Source organism: Rhamphochromis sp. 'chilingali' (assembly GCF_963969265.1).
Source record: "Rhamphochromis sp. 'chilingali' genome assembly, chromosome: 20".
Taxonomy (NCBI): domain Eukaryota; kingdom Metazoa; phylum Chordata; class Actinopteri; order Cichliformes; family Cichlidae; genus Rhamphochromis; species Rhamphochromis sp. 'chilingali'.
In genome coordinates this window covers 30,206,019-30,226,029 of record NC_137947.1, presented here as the reverse complement: position 1 = coordinate 30,226,029, position 20,011 = coordinate 30,206,019, and the positions used below count along the sequence as shown (strand labels likewise).

At 39.4% G+C, this 20,011-nt stretch overlaps 1 long non-coding RNA gene across 2 annotated transcripts; it reads right to left on the bottom strand.

Moving 5' to 3' along the window:
• Positions 1-5,495: 5,495 nt before the first annotated feature.
• LOC308387888 lies at positions 5,496-10,974 on the bottom strand. 2 transcript variants are annotated; one of them, XR_013970010.1, is made up of 4 exons: positions 10,791-10,974; positions 9,810-9,965; positions 7,127-7,314; positions 5,496-6,993 (listed from the first exon to the last, which is right to left on the bottom strand). It is a non-coding gene; the product is annotated as an uncharacterized lncRNA (long non-coding RNA). The 2 variants fall into 2 exon arrangements; XR_013970011.1 differs by having other exon boundaries at positions 10,795-10,974.
• Positions 10,975-20,011: the final 9,037 nt, after the last annotated feature.

Genomic DNA, 20,011 nt, shown 5'->3' with positions numbered 1-20,011 from the left:
CTAAATACCTTTTTGCCCCACTGTATATATATATATATATATGTATATATATATATATATATTAGGGGTGCAACGATACACAAAATTCACGGTTCGGTTCGGTTCGATACTTTGGTGTCACGGTTCGATATTTTTTCGATACAAAATAAATGTTCATGCATTTTTTACTTGTCATTTATTAAAATTATAAATATATATTTTAACTCAAAAGTACAGTTTTTAAATTTAACCCTAACCCTTGTGCGTGTTTTTTATTTTGACAGCGAATGCGCACCTGCGGACCACTTATGTGCAGCCCTGGTTATTTAGCTCATCATATTGCAGCCACAGAAATTCTTTTGTCCATGAAACCATAAAGCTGCACTTTCTTTTTGCCTTATAGTCTGATTTGTCATAACTTCTCCGTTTTGTGGTAAGCTTTTCTTTGGCTGTCACTTCTTCACCCTGACCTGTCTTATTTGGCTCAGCAGAACTGAAATGCTTTTACACATGCACTCACATAAGCTCAGCGATTCTCTGCGCGATCAACCTCTCACATGTGTAAGCTGCGGGAGATTTCACTTGTCATGTTTGCATAGTAAGCTAACGATTAATAAGACTATGTCAGAGGAATTGGTGCACAAATTATCATCACTCACAGATCAGTGCTGTCGCTCTCTATACACAGTTCGCACGATTGCAAAGTGAAAGCAAAAAAACAAGCGCAAATTCAAACGCGACTTCAATATGTCACATATTGACAGTGGCTCACCGATGCCAATGACATAATTACCCAGCTACATTTCTGAAAGAATGCAAAAGCATTGACATATATTTTTCCTACAATAGCCCGACGGGCAGGGAAGAGATAGATTTTGGTAGCCTGACTGAAAAAATCGCTAGCTCCGGGACGTCGGGCTAGCGATATTGCAAGCCCTGTATCTGATTGAGGAATCACTCATCTTTGGAAAAGAGAGTTTATTACAGAGAAATGGCTCTTTCCAAAATAAAAGCTATACTATCCGCTTCTTCTGGGCTATATTCTCAGCAGCATAAGGAGAATCATGTGCTAACAGCTGTCTAAATGACTCGGCTAAAGTTAGTAGCATGCTTGTTGTATTTGTCTTTGCACTAGGATGATGTCGGCGTAAATGTGCAGTCATATTCGTTGTGTTCCCACTAGTGCTTTCAGGTTAATCTCGTTGAAATGACCTTAACGCCACAACACGGCAAATCTCCGTTAACGAGCTACCGCCGATCGCTCTGTGCATGGGGCTAGACGGCCAACACGTTAACGAGCTAACTGCGCTAGCACACTAGTTCACACCAATGTAATTGAGCATTGCATGGCACATCCAACATACTGTTTTACTTTAGTCCATGACTCGCTTACCTTCAGGGTCATACGTCACATGAAAACCAAAATAATTCCAAACGCCAGATCTGAATGAGGTTCAATTTGCCTGTTACAAGGAGAGCTTAACTTCTGTCTCGCTAGCTTGCCCTGCGCTCTTCCTTCTGACTATGCTGTCTGTGTTGAGCGCTCAGTGAATCTGCATTTGACTACTCCGCCTAGGCTGCACTGTCGAGCCTAGGCGGAGTAGTCGAATGCAGATTCACTGAGCGCTCAACACAGACAGCATCGTCAGAAGGAAAATTGATAAAATAAATTACAAATGTTGTATTGTTCGATACATATGCGTACCGAACCGAAAGCACTGTATCGAACGGTTCAATATCGATACGAATATCGTTGCACCCCTAATATATATATTATATATATATATATATATATGAAATGCATTTGGTTAAAATACATTTGGCGCAATTTAAATACTAGAAAATACGTGAATACCTGATGTATTCATAGAGGAGATCTCTAAGAAAAAAAAAAGAAGGGAAGAAAAAAGAAAGGAAGTGCTACTAGTTTCTCATGCATACACAATATCATAATAAATTGTACATTAAAAAATATATATACAAAAAATAATACATAATAATATTTACCTTTTACTATATCACACCTGGCTCCAGTGTTTGATGTTCCTTTCACTGTATCCAGTTTTTAGTGATCTTAATCTGCAGTTGTTCATGATAATCAACACCTGCTCTTCTGGACACACCAGATGCAGGTGTGTCTCATGCTGTTGATTGGTTTAAATTACACAATCTCTTAGTCAGTTAAACCAATCAGATTTCGACACAATCCATCTGGGAGCCAATCATTTTCCTGCTGTCAGATGTTAACATTTATTCATCTTTAACATTAAAGTGACTGTTAGGTGTATACCTGCATGGAAAATACTGAGTCATACTCTAATTAAATTTCTGTATTTACTCACATATCTTACAGGGAGACTATTAATCAGAATTATTATTATCAAAACTCTTTTCCGTTTTTTTTTTTTTTTTTGCAAAACAACAAACATCACCATAAATTTCCCTAAATTGATTCATTTTCACAAAGAACATGTAGAATACCCACAGTAAATGGTCTGTATTTGTATAGGGCTTTACTAAGGACCCCAAAGTGCTTTACACATTCAGTCATCCACACATTCACACACTGGTGATGGCAGCTACATTGTAGCCACAGCCACCCTGGGGCGCACTGACAGAGGCGAGGCTGCCGGACACTGGCGCCACCGGGCCCTCTGACCACCACCAGTAGGCAACGGGTGAAGTGTCTCGCCCAAGGACACAACGACCGAGACTGTCCGAGCCGGCGCTCGAACCGGCAACCTTCCAATTACAAGACGAACTGCCAACGCTTGAGCCACGATCACCCGAAGTCAGTAGGTACTGACTTCAATGCCTAAATAGTTCTACAGCTTTCTTTGGGACACCAACGAGTCTCTGTGACTGTGGGACAGAGGCCTAAACATATGATTTCGAACATCTGTAAAAATAAAAACAAGACTCAGTATTGCTGAAAGCTATTAACTAATACATTTATTGCAGACAGTAACAGTGTATATTTAGTAGGGATGGGTATTGATAAGATTTTCATGATTCCGATTCCATTTTCGATTCTGTTTAACGATTCGATTCTTTATCGATTCTTTTTTAAAAAGGAGAACACTAAGGTCGATTAGCTTAGAACTTTGTTTTATATCTTCTCTTTGAACAAGATAGAAATTTAGGAGTAACATGGCCTTACAAACCCAGCAGTGAGATCTTAAGAGATCCTTAAGAGATCCACAGCCTACGGCTCTTCAATGGGGTGTCACAGGGTCCCCAGGAAAAAAAATTGTAAATGTAAAATAATAAAATAAATATTCTTCTGTAGCAATAACAAAGTATAACATAAATTATTCTGTAGCAATTACACAAGAATATCCAGTAATGTCCCTGCCTGCAATAAAACACATTCACTTATCGAAAATTGGGGGCATCTGCTGTGGCAAATGGGTTCAAGCCTTTGACCACAAACTTAGTCACTGCTCGGTGACATTCGTCTATCCTGGCCTGAAAGGAGACGCTACCAGCAGACTGCAGCGAGAACTGCCAGCATCTGAGCCAGACTCTGTCTGTCTCTCTCATCATGGTCGCCTAAATGCACAGTAATGGCAGGTTTTGTAATAAGACAGATCGCGCTAACATAATATGCACTGTTAGTTGATTATTTACCTGCCGCATTAACGGGAGAGGACGTGCAAACGTTACCGCTGCTGCTGGGTTGAGATTCACGACTCTGGAGCGGAATTAAAAACACGACATTCATTTAAGGTCATTGCGTGTTTTGTGAGCAAATGCTTTTGCATATTCGTAGTGTTTCCTCCCTTAAAGGAAATATCTACTTTGCAATTGCCCTGTTGTCATCCGTTCTCGTAAAGTATAACCAAACTAAAGAGCGTTTGAGCCGCCATGTTTCCTGCCAGGTAAATGACGCTCCGCAACGTGGTGACATCATTCAGGGCGACTGGAATCGATAAGGGAATCGTTTGCAAAAATGGCAAACAATTCCAAGGGATTGAAACAGTGGGAACCGGTTCTCAACAAGAACCGGTTTTCGATACCCATCCCTAATATTTAGGTAAATAAGTTGAAACATTTACTAATTACATTAGTAACATTAAAGTCCACTTTATGTCCTTAACACACCCTCTTTTGCAAATAGTTCATCCATCATGCCAACATTTGCAGTTCCATGTCACTATCTAGTGACCCAAAAAAGCAGTCTGTGTAGGCTCATAGTGATGACATAGTTGGAAGAAGATTTACTGACACAAGTGGTTAAGTTTAAGTAAAAGCATAGCAAATCTTCACTACGTATGACTCTGGATACTGTAGCTCCTCTGAAAAGAAAGTCTCTATAAAGCCATTTATGCGTTTATGCATTTATTAGGCTGGACTACTGTAATTCATTATTATCAGCATGTTTTAAAAACTCCCTGAAAAGCCTCACTTAAGGCAAAATGCTGCAGCAGGAGTACTGACAGGGACTAGAAAGAGAGAGCAGATTTTTCATATACTGTTTTCCTTTCATTGGCTCCCTATTAAATCCAGAATGAAATTCAAAACCCTGCGCCTCCATTAAAGCACTTCGGTCTCAGACTGCAGGCTTACTTGTGGTTGGAGTATTTGAAAGTAGAATGGCAGGCAGAGCCTTCAGTTTTCAGTGCAGCCCTATGTGGATCCAGCTTCCAGATTGGATTTAGAAGAAAAATATAACATCATAAATGTATACAAAGCTATTGCCAAGAGCACTTACACTGGTCTATTTTCTATGATTCTTCAAATCTAAAAAAAAGTGGAGGTAAACTAACATTAAAGCATCCTCTATTGGGAGCACCATCTAGTGGTCAAATATATTTTAAAAACGTCTGAGCTTAAAAGTCCGAGAGCATTAAATAGTATCCTCAAATTTAAACCATTATCGTTATGAATTTTGAAATGCTTAAATGTTTATTTCTCATTGTGGAGTTTAGTGAAATACCACCGTGATCTGATTCATGAGTCCTCCTGGAAAAAACACAGCAGCATTACTAACAGCAATTCAGACCATAGATGGTACATGACATCATAAAGCAAAACACAAAATAACAAAAGAATTTATGGAAAAAATAGTGCCTTATATTATTTTCTTTATTTAACCAGGAAGAAATTAGTCTAGACATTAGGAACGGCTGAGGAAAAAGCAGAGACAAAAGCTTCTGTAGATGGATGTAAGTTTGCCTTATAATTTTAAACTGCAGTGAACATTGTAATGTAAAAGATTTCTCTATATAGTAAATAAAATGCAACTAACACTATAGAACTAAAAATTATAAAATAAAATTCTGAAATGAATACATTCACATGGAGATGCAGATTTATTGTCACAGTACTGCTTAAAGCTACAACAGCCGTTTGCTTTTTCCTCACACTGATGGCCTGCTGCAACATACTGCAGCAGCACAAACCAGCCAGCGGCTTGTCACTGAGCATTTTCTGCAAAAAAAAAAAATCAAGTCCATAAAATATGGAGCCCCGCAGGGGACATGGGAGAAAAAAAAAATAAGACGGACTTTTGCGAGATCTCGCAAAACAAACTCGGGATCTCGCAAAACTTTTGCGAGACCCCGCAAAAGTTGAATTCCAACAATGGCGGCAGCTACTTAGTTGTAATATTACTCTTTCTGGGTCACAAAATACACTTTTAAGATATTTTGAGGCGTGAATGTAGTTGTGTAAACGTCAGATACCTGCTCGGTTTACAAGACATCACATATTTGCAAAAGTGCACCGACGTTTTCGGAGATCTGACACCCACTAGCTTGAAGCTAACGGGAGGTCGAGACCTACTACAGCCGGGAGGAACACCGCTTTCCCGGCACATCGTGCCTCGACCTCCCGGTCGGCTTCGAGCTGGTGGCCTCCGAAGAATGTGGCTAAAACCTTTGCGAGATCTCACAAAAGTCCGTCTTAATTTTTTTTTTCTCCCATGTCCCCTGCGGGGCTCCGTAATAAAAGGACTGAATAGAAACAAGATAAAAACAACATCTCTGACAGTGTCATGTGGGTGAAATTCAAACGTTAACTCAGACTCAGACCAGCACAGAACTCCTGGTTTACCTCATAAAGTCCATCAGTGGTCAAGTGTTGCAGATGGCAACACAAGACCAGTGTTGGTCAAGGTACTTGAAAAAAGTAATCAGTAACTAACTACTGATTACTTCCCCCAAAAAGTAATCCTGTTACTTTACTGATTACTTATTTTCAAAAGTAATTAGTTACTTAGTTACTTTTTAAAAACATGATTTACAACCTGAATAGGTGATAAAGCAATAGATTTTTCAGACCAATTCTAGTTTCTCTGCATAATCCATCATATAAAATGTAATCAAATGAAAAAGTCTCTTTTTAAAACTAGTTTTATTATTTTTAATCTTTTAACTTTACGCATCAAGCAAAAATTAAATTATATGCAACATTCTCTGACTGGAAGAAATTTGTTTAACATTTAAACCTATTTTCTGTATATTCGAGCATATAAAATAAAATAGTTTTTGCTGCTTAAATCTGTAGTACAACAGCCGTTTGCTTTTTCCTCACAATGATGAGCTGCTGCTACACCTACTGCAGCAGCACAAACCAGCCAGCCGCTTGTCAGTGGGCATTTTCTGCATGAGAAAAAACAAAATCAGGTCCATAAAAGGACTGAGTAGAAACAAGATAAAAACAACATCTCTGACAGTGTCATGTGGGTGAAATTCAAAAGTTAACTCAGTAATTGCAGGTAGGATCATCAGAAAGTAACTAAGCTGCAACAGAACCAAAGTTCCTACAATTCTTCGCTTTTCCTCGGTGCTCACTGTGGAGGCAGCACGCAGGGCTTTGAGGGTCGCAGCAAAACAGATGATGAACAGAAAGGCAGGGACTAGGATCAAAATAAGGACTCGTAGAAAATAACGCAAGACTATGGCCACAGGTACACTGACAACACAAAGGGCCCAGACCAGAATGCAGACCAGCACAGAACTCCTGGTTTGCCTCATAAAGTCCGTCAGTGGGCGGGTGATGAAAAAACACCTGCAACACAAGACAGACAGATAACTTAATTTTCACAGTAGAGAATATATTATTTCTAAAAATATGGATGATTCACAGTACAATATAGTACTCAAGCACATGCAAGTACACACACTGAAAGTTAGACAGGTACCTTTCCAGAGCAATGCACAACTTGAAGTAAAGACTGGCCTGGACACCGAAATAGTAAATAACAAAAGACATCATGTAGGTTTCATGATCATCTGGTTTTGCCACGATAATGATGATAGTGCACATCTGGATTAGATTGGAGATCAGGAGGTTTGTGTAATAGATGACAGGGACCTGATCCCGTCGCACCTGCAGGACATACAATTATTAGTCAGAATATGAAATAATAACAAGATGTGTTCAACTCCATCATAGAGCAATCTATGAGGTCAGATTAAACAGACAATGTTTTGTCATGTGCGGTATTACAATGTTGCACTTGTTATCTGATGGGATGTGTATTATATGTTAGAGAGTACCTCACTTCCAAATATTTTCACTGTGAAGTATATTAACGTTTACTCCTTTAGTGAAACATTCTGAATAAGCTATGAGACCCAGGTGTTGTGCATCTTCTACTGGATGATAGAAAGGCTAACCTTGAAATTGTGCAGGCACTTTGTCAGCATTATTTAACTTTTACATTTTAATTCACACAACGGTTTGATGTGAACAGAGAAGTTACAGGAACACTGATTAATGTACAAACTAACAGATGTAATATTTTCATGCCATCTCTATTCATTTTAATCTGTTAACTACCCACAGGTCACCAGTGCGCCACTTAGCAGCAGGGTTTTAACTACATGCTAAACAACCATAGTTTTAGAAAGTAAAACACATCATTCAGATTCACTCTCTTACAATAATCCCCCACACTGTGCTGCAACCGTCTCCTCTTATTTTTCCCTGTTGTTTTATTCGTAATTATTCATAACTATTTTTTATCATGATTTTTTTTTTTTGCCTTACCATCGTTACCCCATAAAGTTTTTTTTAGCAGATTTCTATTAGAAAAGTGGCCATTGCCATCAGTGGGGGTTAAAATTTGACAGATGTGGAAACATAGTGTAAGTTGTGGTACAGCAGGCAGTGTGTGGGCAGTGGTTGTACACTCAGTGTTGTGGATCAGCAGTTACTCCTTTGTAGTAAGTCTGGAGCAGTTTTCCAAAATGGTTTGAGTTTCCAATTCCAAGAGATAGACCCAACCAAGCAATGCAGGCAGCTTCAGTTGCCTACGTCCAGATGTTAACTGCACTAACTTCTGATGAAACACTGCCACTTAGTGGCCAGTGCTCATGGTCACAGACAGCCCTCTGCAGACTGCACCCAATGAAGTCCAAATGAGGGAGCAGTGACTCATTAAGTCCTCCAGCTCCTTTCAGACTTCAATCCAACAAAGCAAAAATGAGTAGAGAAAAATTATCATTCAAATTCTTAAATCCACATTGGGTGAGTAATGATTAATCCTCTTACTGAGATTATTCAATGTGAACTCTAAAATCCCTTCAGATGTTACATACACTCATACACAGGAAGCTTTATTTATATAGCACCAAATCTCAAGACTCTCAATTTGCCTCAGTGACCCTAAAATAATGAAGGAACAACCCTGAAACATCTCCCATCACTCCCACCCACCCCCATCTCTCTCATAATCATGCTTTGTGACACACACACACACACACACACACACACACACACACACACACACACACACACACACACACACACACACACACACACACACACACACACACACACACTCAGCACCTAACCAGTCACCATGAATATCACAGTCTTGCCTGCAACAACATAGTAATTCACTGCAAACCTGCACATTAACCTGGACTTACTGTTCAGTATAAACTCTAACAAACATGAAATTACGATCATTACACTTAACCACACCCTAGGGGTCAATTTTCTCTTTTTTATAATGATTCATTTTTCACTTCTTTGTCACTTGACCCCAAATGACCTACTTTTTAAGGTCACAGCTGCATGTAAGTGTGAAAGCTTTTCTGGGTATACTGTAACGTGTAAACTATAACAGATGCAGCTGATTATATTATGTCAGGACTCATAAAGGAATAACCCTTAGAAGCCTAAGCACAGCCCCATCCAGTGTGACAGGTACCCATTCAGGATAATCGGTGTTCGCGTTTCCCAATAAACCACAGAAGTAATTTTAAAGATCTCGATAGGATTCAATGGTGTGCTGGACCCATCCAGTCTATATGTCCGATACTGCCCATGTTAGTGTCGCAGTGAAATGTTCAATTATCCCTAACTAGTATAGCACAGTCGGGGTAAAAACAAGGTTTATATTCCTCTGATCAGGTCTTGCAGGTCTTACAGCTGAACAACAGTGCACAACATATTACACCATTTTAATTTTTATTTAACAAAAACTAATAGTGCTATAGTGCTAGTTCAATGTTTAAGTACTGAATAAGCATCTATACCGGCATCTGTGCACGTGACCGCAAGAAGGAAAAGGACGTTCAGTGCACAGGTGGACAGTATAGAGACATTTTGGTCTCCTGGCATCAGCTAAAAGGATCAGGCTTTGGACCATGAAAAAAATAGCTTGCTGGACAATATTTTGTATTAAACTGTCTATCACAGTTTTTTAAATTACACATTAAGATTGCTGGAATCAGTTCAAAATTATTTCCATCCATTTTTTCTCCTAACGGAAACATATTTCTTATTTTAATTATATTTGTTTTGAAAACTCTTCTTTTTGTTCCTATACTGACAGACATAAAATGCACAATATTTAGTGATTATCTACATACCACACAACACAAACAGCAGATGACCAGTATGGTCAAAGGAAGGCAGACACCAATATTGATCCACATCATCACATGGATGGGCCCCATCTCTATCTGCCATTCAGGGATGGAGCTCTGGTAAAAGATGCACTGTTCACCTTTTCTTCAAAGAAAGACCTGTTGGTGGCAAAGGGAGATTTCATGTAGTTACAGTGATGAAAAAATTCAATAAAAAGTACATGTAGAAAACTGGTAACAAATAATATAGACGGCTGTGTTATTATATTGTATTCATCAGGTTCATACACATATTTACTGCTACTTTGAAGCAAATATGTGAAAATAAATCAGTGTTCTGTCAAGTAATATGATCTTAAACAAGTGCAGTTAGTGCAGTACCAGTACAGATATTTACATTCACAACATTCATAGATAAGCACACTGCAAACACAAAAGAACATGTGACTAGTGCTGATTTTCTAACACTGGAATATTTCTAACATTTTGAGTTATTTTCCAGTGTTAGAAAATCAGCACTGCTCAGCGTTAGCCATTGTTAATCTTCAAAACTGACTAAGTTACTTTTAAACATATAACACTGTCAAAAGTGTGAATTTAACACTCAACAGTGTTGTATTTAACACTCAGAGGTGTGGACCCATATAGACACTCTCCAGTGTTAATTTAACACTGGAGATTTTGCTGTGTACCAACCCCCATTCACTGGAATTCACAGTCAGCATGTATTAAACTAGTGAAAACGAAATATTTGATTTTCTCTGATCAAGTTTTTATCAAGTAATCTGAGTATAATCAAGTACAGCCAATAACAGTTACCAGTACACACATTTCTGTTCTCTGCATTTATACAAAAGCACCCTGCAAGCACAAAAGAAAAGAGCATAGTAGTCTATCTCATAATACTTTATTACTAAATGCCAGTTTTCTTGTGACTATGCTGTTCTTCAGAAGCAGTGTGATAAGTGTAAACATTGCCCTTACTTGCCTCAGGAATGTTCCAACGGTCTCAGTCATCAAACTCTGAAACATGATATCTGTCCCCGTCTGTCTTGAACAGAGACGTCGTCGTTGCCAACTTTAAACACTCCATACTCCACTCAGAGTCAAATAAAAACAAGAGTAGTGATTTTTAGAGTAGAGCCAGTTTTATATTTCCATGCTTCTAGTTGCCTTCACATTGTCTTGAACGGGGAAGTTGCAAATCGTGAAACCCCGCCCACCACCCGCATGCAGTCACACTTGCAGGGTAATTTTTAAGATTTACAGTGAAAAGACAGTTTTTTATTTTTAGTTTGCACCCCAATTCACTTGAGTTTAAAAACTAATAATTTCAATTTGCCCTTCTAGTAAATGAACCCCTGCAGTCACTCTTAACAGGATCTCTCTCTCTATGCATGTAAGAAAACAGAGTTATTAATGCAGCAATGGCTTTTGTTTGGGGAGTTTTTTAGAACACACAAATGCCTGACTCACAACTAAATCCTTAAAATGCATTGCAAATATTACATCAGCAAATACCAAGAATAACCTAATACTAAATAATAGAAAACTAATAGATTACCACACAAAGAACTAAAAAAAAAAGACCGTCCATGATGGTTCCTCCTCTTCCTCCTCTTTCTTGGGTTTCTGCTGCCTGAGGTATTCACTGAGCACGCTGTCAGTTGGGGCCATCTTCCCGATGTATTCTTGGATGTTCCTTGTCTCATCCTGGACTGTGGTGCTGACACTCACCAGTCCCCGGCCTCCTTCCTTCCGCTTAGCGTCCAGCCTCAGGGTGCTGGCCTTGAGGTGAAACCCTCCATGCATGGTAAGGAGCTTTCTTGTCTTTATGTCAGTGGCTTCTATCTCGTCCTTTGGCCAGCCTATTACCCCAGCAGGGTACCTGATCACAGGCAGGGCGTAGGTGTTGATGGCCCGGATCTTGTTCTTACCGTTCAGCTGACTCCTCAGGACTTGCCTGACCCTCTGCAGGTACTTGGTGGTTGCAGCTTTCCTAGCAGCCTCTTCATGGTTCCCATTTGCCTGTGGGATCCCCAGGTACTTGTAACTGTGCTCTGTGTCTGTAATGTTGCCTTCTGGTAGTTCAGTCCCCTCAGTTCTGACTACCTTCCCTCTCTTTGTTACATTTCTCCAGTCCGAACGACATTACAATATCATTGCTGTGTATCCTGGTAGTGTGGATCAGTGAATCAATGTCTCGTTCACTCTTGGCATACAGCTTGATGTCATTAATGTACAGGAGGTGGCTGACAACTGCTCCATTTCATAGTCGGTATCCGTAGCCAGTCTTGTCAATGATCTCACTGAGGGGGTTCAGGCCAATGCAGAGCAGCAGTGGGGACAGAGCATCTCCTTGGTAGATCCCACACTTGATGGTAACTTGTGCTATGGGCTTGAGTTTGGTGCTGCATTAGCGTCATCTAGCAGACGTTAGAGGGTACTTCACGTAGTCTATATAGTCCATATATATAGAGGTTCATTTTAACCTATTATAACTCAAACTACAGTATTTTCTTGAAACCAACCAAGTATATTTCGGGCCAAATAGATGCCAAAGAACAACTACAAAACTGGATTCCATTTGTTTGTTTGTTTGTTTTAAACTTAAAGATACTTTTACATGTATAATAACAACAATTGCAGCAATAATAATAATAATAAACAGAAGAAGAAAGACATCAGGTGCAGAAATCTGCCAAATCAAATCTTGGAACCTCTCCAGCTAAACCAAAATATGTTCTTCTAAGTACGTTATTTTTATTGATGAAACATTTGTACTGAAACTTAATTTTATTTAAGTAATAGAGACACATTCTGACCCATGGCGCCATCTAGAGGACAAAAAAAAACATTTTTACAGTCTTATATGGAATATTTGGCACTGAGAGATTTAAACTCTCAATGATCTCCAGTGCAAAACCACAATAAATGTGAATGTACAAATGTTTAAAAATGTAAATCCTCTACAAGAGTCAAATGGTGCCACTTTGTTCTAACCTGGAGAATGATTCTCAACATCCTGGAAAGAGCAGCACAACAGCATTAATAACAGAACAAAATCCAACCAAAAATCAGTTTAATTCATAAAATGTAAACAGACAAATACATAACATCTTAAGAGAAAACAAGAATAAACTTTATTGGATACATTTCCATTACTTTTTGTAAGATATTACAGAACTATAGGTACCATTGTTTAATCCCTGTTAAGTCAGAAACATCTGGAAAAAATATGAAGAGAAATGATTCTGGAAGAAATTTTGCCCTTTAATTTCAAGCCGCAAAGAATATTGCACTGTAGAGACTCAAGTTCTCACTGGGAAAAGAACCGATCAACCAGTTTCTCTGCATTTCTGACACTATTTGGCTGCAATTTTTCACTCCCCCTTTGTCTCTGACTATTCACTCACCACGTCAGTCTGTCCTATAATCATTCACACTGACCACCTCCTGCTTCATCTGCTGCAGTGTTGTCTCTATTACAGCAGCACAGAAGTGCCAGCAGTCTGTCAATGGGTCCTTTCCACATGAAAACAAACAGAATCAAGTCCACAAATGGACTGAGCAAAAAGGAGATTACAAACATAACATGGATCTGTGTGGGGTCAATCAAGCTTGAGTTTATTAAATTATGAATGATGATTGTGGGAAGCATGAAAAAGTAGTTAAGCAGCAAAACAACCAACATTCCAATGATTCTTCGTTTTTCCCCAGTGGGCACTGAAGGGGCAGCAGGCAGAGCTTTGATGGTCCCAGCTAAAGAGAAGATGAAGAGAGGAGTGGGGAGGAGGGCATAAATAATGAACCGTACAAATTCTTGCAACACTACACCCAGAGGGACACTGACAATACAAAAGACCCAGACCAGAACACAGACCAGCACAGAAGCCTTAGTTTGTCTGAGCCAGTCTAACCACGGACAGGCGATGAAACAATACCTGCAACGCAAAACAGACAGAGACGCTCATGACCACAGTACAGAATAATAGATCACTGATTATAAAGATGCTTCACTGTACAATATAATGTTTAAACACATGCAAGTACACACACACTAAAAGACAGATAGGTACCTTTCCAGAGCAATGCAACACTTGAAGTAAAGACTGGCCATCACACCACAGTAGAGAATGGTCTCAAAAACCTGGTTATGAGGTTCTTTCATGAATGCCATTGTTATGCAGAGCTGGAGTAGATTGGAGACGAGGAGGTTTGTGTAATAGATGAAAGGGGCCTGACACCGTTGCACCTGCAGGAAATATTCAATGAATTCACATTAATGCAGTAGCATGTCTACTTTCAAAATGAATCTACTTATATACCAGGTTTTCTGGAGACTGTAGTGTGGACAGCGAAGTCTGTTCTCAGTAATTAGAAATATCAGTGACATAAGAGACAGGAAACAGGAACAGTGGGTGTAACACTGAGTCAGCCTGCTTTCTTGTCTTACTAAAGAAAACCTTCCTTCCTCTACGATGAGCGACAAATTAAAAAAATAAATAAAGTGAACCTGTACCTCTACAGCCAATGAGTGGCTATGCTAGCTGTGTTGTGCTGTAGAGGGATAGAATGCTGTTATGCGAGTGATCAAACAGTTTTATTAACATGAAAGCTTCACAGAGTATATTCTGCACTGAGGACTGCCTCGCTTCCTCTGCAGTATTGCTAAAATTAAAAACATCTGCCTCAATGACAGTGTTGGGCAAGTTACTTTGAAAAAGTAATTAATTATAGTTACTAGTTACTTCTTCAAAAAGTAGAGTTAGTAACTAAATTACAATATTCTAAAAGTAATTAATTACTTGAAAAGTAACTATTGCGTTACTTTAAAAAAAAAGTTTGTTTTCATTTTGACACACTGTATTAACACAATTGATCTCAAATCAGACAAAAAACATAAAATCAGAGTAGAAAAATTTTTTTTTTTTACTGTAACAACCACAAAAATGTTTAATGATCATATTTCATAACTTTAAATACAAATAAAAATGGTCAATTTTAAAATCACATGCACAAGTTTTGCAAACAACACATTTATTTGCATCCATTTACCTTTTACCTTGATTTTTTAAATAACCATTTCAAACTATTTACAGAACAATCAGCTGTTTGCATTCAATAAGATGCCACAAATTATTTGTGCCACTCCAAAAACATTATTTCTGTCCACTATAAAGGAGAACATCACAGCCTGATACCTGCAGGTCTGACAGCAGCAGGTGTATCACTGCTGTTTCTACCTGGAGACAGCAGTCGCCTCATTGTTCTGACACACAACACAAAACTATCCACAACACCACACACTAACTACACAAGACAACACATTAACTACACACTCCAAACACGCTAAACGTCACAAATCTCTCACATCTCAAAACTGTCTCTCTCTCTTTTTCTGCTGTCTTTCTCTCTCTCTTTTTCTGCTGTCTTTCTCTTTCTCTCTCTCTCTCTCTCTCTCTCTCTCTCTCTCTCTCTCTCCTAAAACTTCCCCTATTTTGTTCTTTGCTCATAAGCAGAGAGTACTCGCTGCGCTGTCTTTAGGCAGGAAACGTGACAAAACTATTGAGGAAAAAACGCAATGTATATATTGTTTATGACTCTGGTTTTACTGGCCTATCAACACAATTTAAAAACTGGTATATATCACCTTGTTGCTTTGTCTTTAAGTGGTCAGGTTACAGTTAGGCTAAAGCTGGATCAGGTGACCCTGCACTATACTTTATTTTAGTTGCTAGGTTCCACCTTCAAAGGGACTTCCCATAATGCACTGAGCATTGTCATTTCACATCTTTTCACTCCTCGTAGTGATGGGATTTCCGGCTCTTTTTAGAGATCCGGCTCTTTCAGTTCAGCTCACTACAAAGAGCCGGCTCTTTCGGCTCCGAACCGGCTCTTCAGGTTGTTTTGTTGCTTTCATTAATTTATTATTAACAATAATATAAAATTATGCACAAAAGGAATTACTAATGTAAAAAAAAAGTGGTTTTATTTCTATATGTTTATATATAAATATATGCAGTGGCCCCTAGAGACAAAACACATTTCTAGCATGAACTGAACTTCCAAAACAGAGCTACCTAGATCACTTAAATTACTCAATTGAAAGCATGAAAGCATATGTGTATTGTTTGTGTATTTATACACAATCATTCATATATACCTGTTACTACCACACACCAAATCCGGTCGTTGGTACTTGCTGGCTTGTGTAGCCATTAGGCAAAGCTCAACACTGCCCCCTAGCATTCTGGAGCACTTCTGTTGTCTTTTGTACGTGTTTTGAGTTTTTATGTGCTTTGTGTCTGGGGGCCACTGTAAATATACTTTTATTTATTCACTCGACATAAAATGTAATAAATAAATCATATAATACAAAAATCAACTAGTCACATTTCAACTTTTAACTATTTAAATTTTCAGCTTTTTCCTTTTACAAATTTAAAGTGAAACAACACAAATAAATTAAAATATGAAAACAAAAAAAAAGATGCATATTCTCTGTCATATGGACCTGCATGAATAAACTTTCTGAATCCTTTATCATCTGCAACTGAAAATAGTTGTGGATGATTACTATACCTTTGTAATGTGACCTTGTTGTCCCTGGCTCTTTCTCTCTCTCTGTCTCTGTTCCTGTGCTACTGTGTAACTACCGCCCCTCTGCCCAGCGTAAAGCACAAGGCTCGCGTGCTGAGTGAAACGGGGAAAAAGTGCGAGAGAGAGAGGGTGAGAGAAAGAAAGAAAAAAAAAACCACGGCAAAGAGCCGGCTCTAAGAGCCATTTCGTTCGCGACCGACCCATCAGTAACTCCTCGTGTTATTTATGTCACTGTGGCATGTCAGTACCTTTTTTTCCTCGCACAGTTTATATCTTGTCTTTATCTCTCTACGCTCTCGTTACCTCTCGCTGCTTTCCCTCACCCTCTAACTGCAAGTAATAAACAAGATACTTTTACAGTTAGAGGAAGTAAGACTATAACTGGAATAACTTTTTAAGTCAGACCTTTAAATTTATGTGAAACTAACAATCTAATTTTAACAATCACTTTTTTACACTTCCCCTCTTCCGTTAGTTGAACAGCAGCTCTATTTTTTTAAATAATTTAATAAATATTCAGATCTCAGGCTGATGGATACACAAGCACATAAATGTAAATTTTTTACATACCATGCAACATACACAACAGATGATCAGGATAGTCAAAGGAAGGCAGACACAGGTGTTGATCCACGTCATTATCAGGGTGGACTCCATCTCTGACTGACTCTTTTGTGGTCGAGTTGCTGGAAAATGTTTGACCAAATTTTCTTGAGAAGACAAAAAAAGCTAGTGGCAGAAAAAGATTATCATTTCACCATTATGCTCACATGAAATTATAGGTTAGAAAGGTTTAGGAGAAAAGTCGGTAGAACTAACAATAAAATAGTTTTTATTTTAACTTCGAGACCTGGATGATTTCACATTTTTTCTTCTGAATTCAGTTTTTGTACTCAGTCCTACATATCCTTTCGACCAGGACATACCCTGGTCAAAAAAAACCACTTCAATATTCCTCACAGTGTTACGGGAAGCCACAGTAATGACACCCAGAGTAAGCATCTGGTCAAATATCATATTTCTATGATTTTTAGGACTGCTGTCTTCCAATATCTCAAAAATGACAAAGATCGTGTCTCAGAGTGACGCTGAAAAACTGGTTCATGCATTTATTACTTCTAAGCTGGACTACTGTAATTTATTTTTAGCAGGAAAAGCCTTCAACTGAACCAAAATGCCACATCAAGAGTACTGACAGGGTTACAAAGAGAGAGCATATTTCTCGCACACTGACTTCTCCGCACTGGAGCATTTTGATAAAGCATGTATTTAGGTCTGGATCAGGTGACCCTGAATCCTCCCTTTGTTATACTGCTGTGGCCTCAGTCTGGTTGGGGCTGGTAATGAACTTTGATCTAAAACCTGGAGGACGCTGGCCCTTGAGGCCCAGAGTTGGACACCCCTGAGTTGGTCCGTTGACATTTCTAAGGTTTTGGGACTCTGGTAAACCATTATAAGAGATATTTTTTTTCACAAATGGAGAAAACTTAGTGGTGAACCTTCCAATGAATGACTGACTTACCGTTACTGCAAGAGTGGATCAAGGACTCATCCAGGAGGTCACAAAAGGATCCAGAACAGCATCTACAGAACTGCAGGCCTCACGCGTGTCAGTTACAGTCAGTGTTCATGATTTAACAATAAGAGAGAGACTGCAGTCAGAAAATCTGCAATATGACAAGTTTGTCTTCAAAGGGGAAGTTGCAGTGACAATCGCATCCTATTTGCACTACTACTACTACTCTGCCTGGTTTGCACTCAATGTCATTTACCCTTATATTGTATATTGTATAGCTTTCTTGTTATATGTAAAATTGTATTATATTATTTAATTTTTTTTACTTTAAAATATTTTACTTGCATTTTTAATCACTCTTATATTTAAATGTTCATTTTCTATTTTATCTAGGGATTGAGAGTAACGAAGTTTCTATTCTCTGTATGTCCTGTACATGTGGCAGAATTGACAATAAAGTTGACTTTGACTTTGACTTTGATCCTACACCCAGTTCACACATAGCACATAGTCATTATTGTTTTTTTAACAGGTTGTCGCTCACTTCATGCAGCCTCTAACTTCACCGTATCAGTGAGAAATCTATTAACTCTTTTTTTTTCTTTTAACATCCAGTTTTTTATTTTTAGCAAACAGCAATAAATACAAACATGCAGCAATATGTTGGGCAAAGACAGATGAAAGTATAATCCATCACAACACTTTTGATGCCGGGCAGTAGGACCGGCTAACGTCATTATGAATTATTATTATTATTTTTTATTTTTTTGCCTGTCCCGTTTGGCTCTTTTGCCATCAGAATTGTTGTCTAAAGGCAAAGAAAGATGCCCAACGGATTTACTTTACCAAACTGACCATCCCAGCCTTGCCGTAATGGTCCATTTGATTCACCTTTTATTGTTTATTTTATTTTCACTTACTGAATACGGGACAGACTGGACTGGGGGAAAGAAGGGGAGAAAGAAAGAAAGAAAGAGAAACAGCTGAGAAGAGGGACGGGGGAGAAGGGCAAAAGACAAAAACCAACAGAACGGGCAGAGAAAAAAAATGCATATATCGATCACCTGGATCACCTGCTGAGAAAGAAAAAAAGAAAACAAGCAGAAGAGAACAAGAGTAATAGAGTAAACAACATCACAATGATATATGGGAATATGACAGTAAATACTAAATATTAAACATTATTGTGCAGCACATAAGATCAACAGAACACAGTGTGCTTTGAGGTAGGAGCCAAAAAGGGTGTAGTTTGTGGGTGTGATCACCCGTGTGTACACCTGTGAGCATGGACGCGCTTGTTTTGTTTTTTTTTAAAGGTTCCTTCATGTAATGATCTGCTAGAGGGTGTGGGGGGGCCACAGCCCCGTCCTCCAGGGCATGAAGCAGGTATGGAGGAGATCAAAACTCCAGACATCTGGATGTCTGGAGTTTTGATCTCAACTCTGGAGGCCTCTGGAGGCCCCCAGAACACAAGAGACCAAGGAAGACCAACAGAGGGGCAGCTGCGCCACTGTCCCAGTAAGAGCTGAGGAGAGTCCCAGATAAGGGCTCACTCAGCAGCCGCGGAGCAGAAGCCAGGGGGAGTTGCAGTGACGCGCCCTTGAGCTCCGCCGGCAGCCAGCTGTGCCTGAGTGACCGAGCCCCAGGCCGAGAGGCCGGGGGCACCCCACCTCCGAAGTGGCCCGAGCGAGCCCCAGGCTCCAGGCCCCGATAAGCGGCCGCCAAGGAGTGAGCCGGTGTGTACCCGGACGCCCATCCCCGGACACAAAGAACCACCAACGCACCGATGTCTGAGGGAGTCCGCCACTGGCAGGGGAAATGGTGGTGGGGGGAGATAGGCCTCCAAACCTTGGAGGGCCTAAGATGTCCCCAGAGAGGTGGCGCCTGACACCCAACCTGACATATAGACACAGAAATACAGGCACACACAGATACAAACATCCATTCCCACCCTCATGCTCTCATATGCACTTACTCCACACTCAACCAACGTGGAGACAGACATAAAGAGACGCTGTACACACGATCACACTCCCCAAGCGTACTTTACAAACCGGGTCTAGGTACCCTTGCCCCTGGAGGGGGG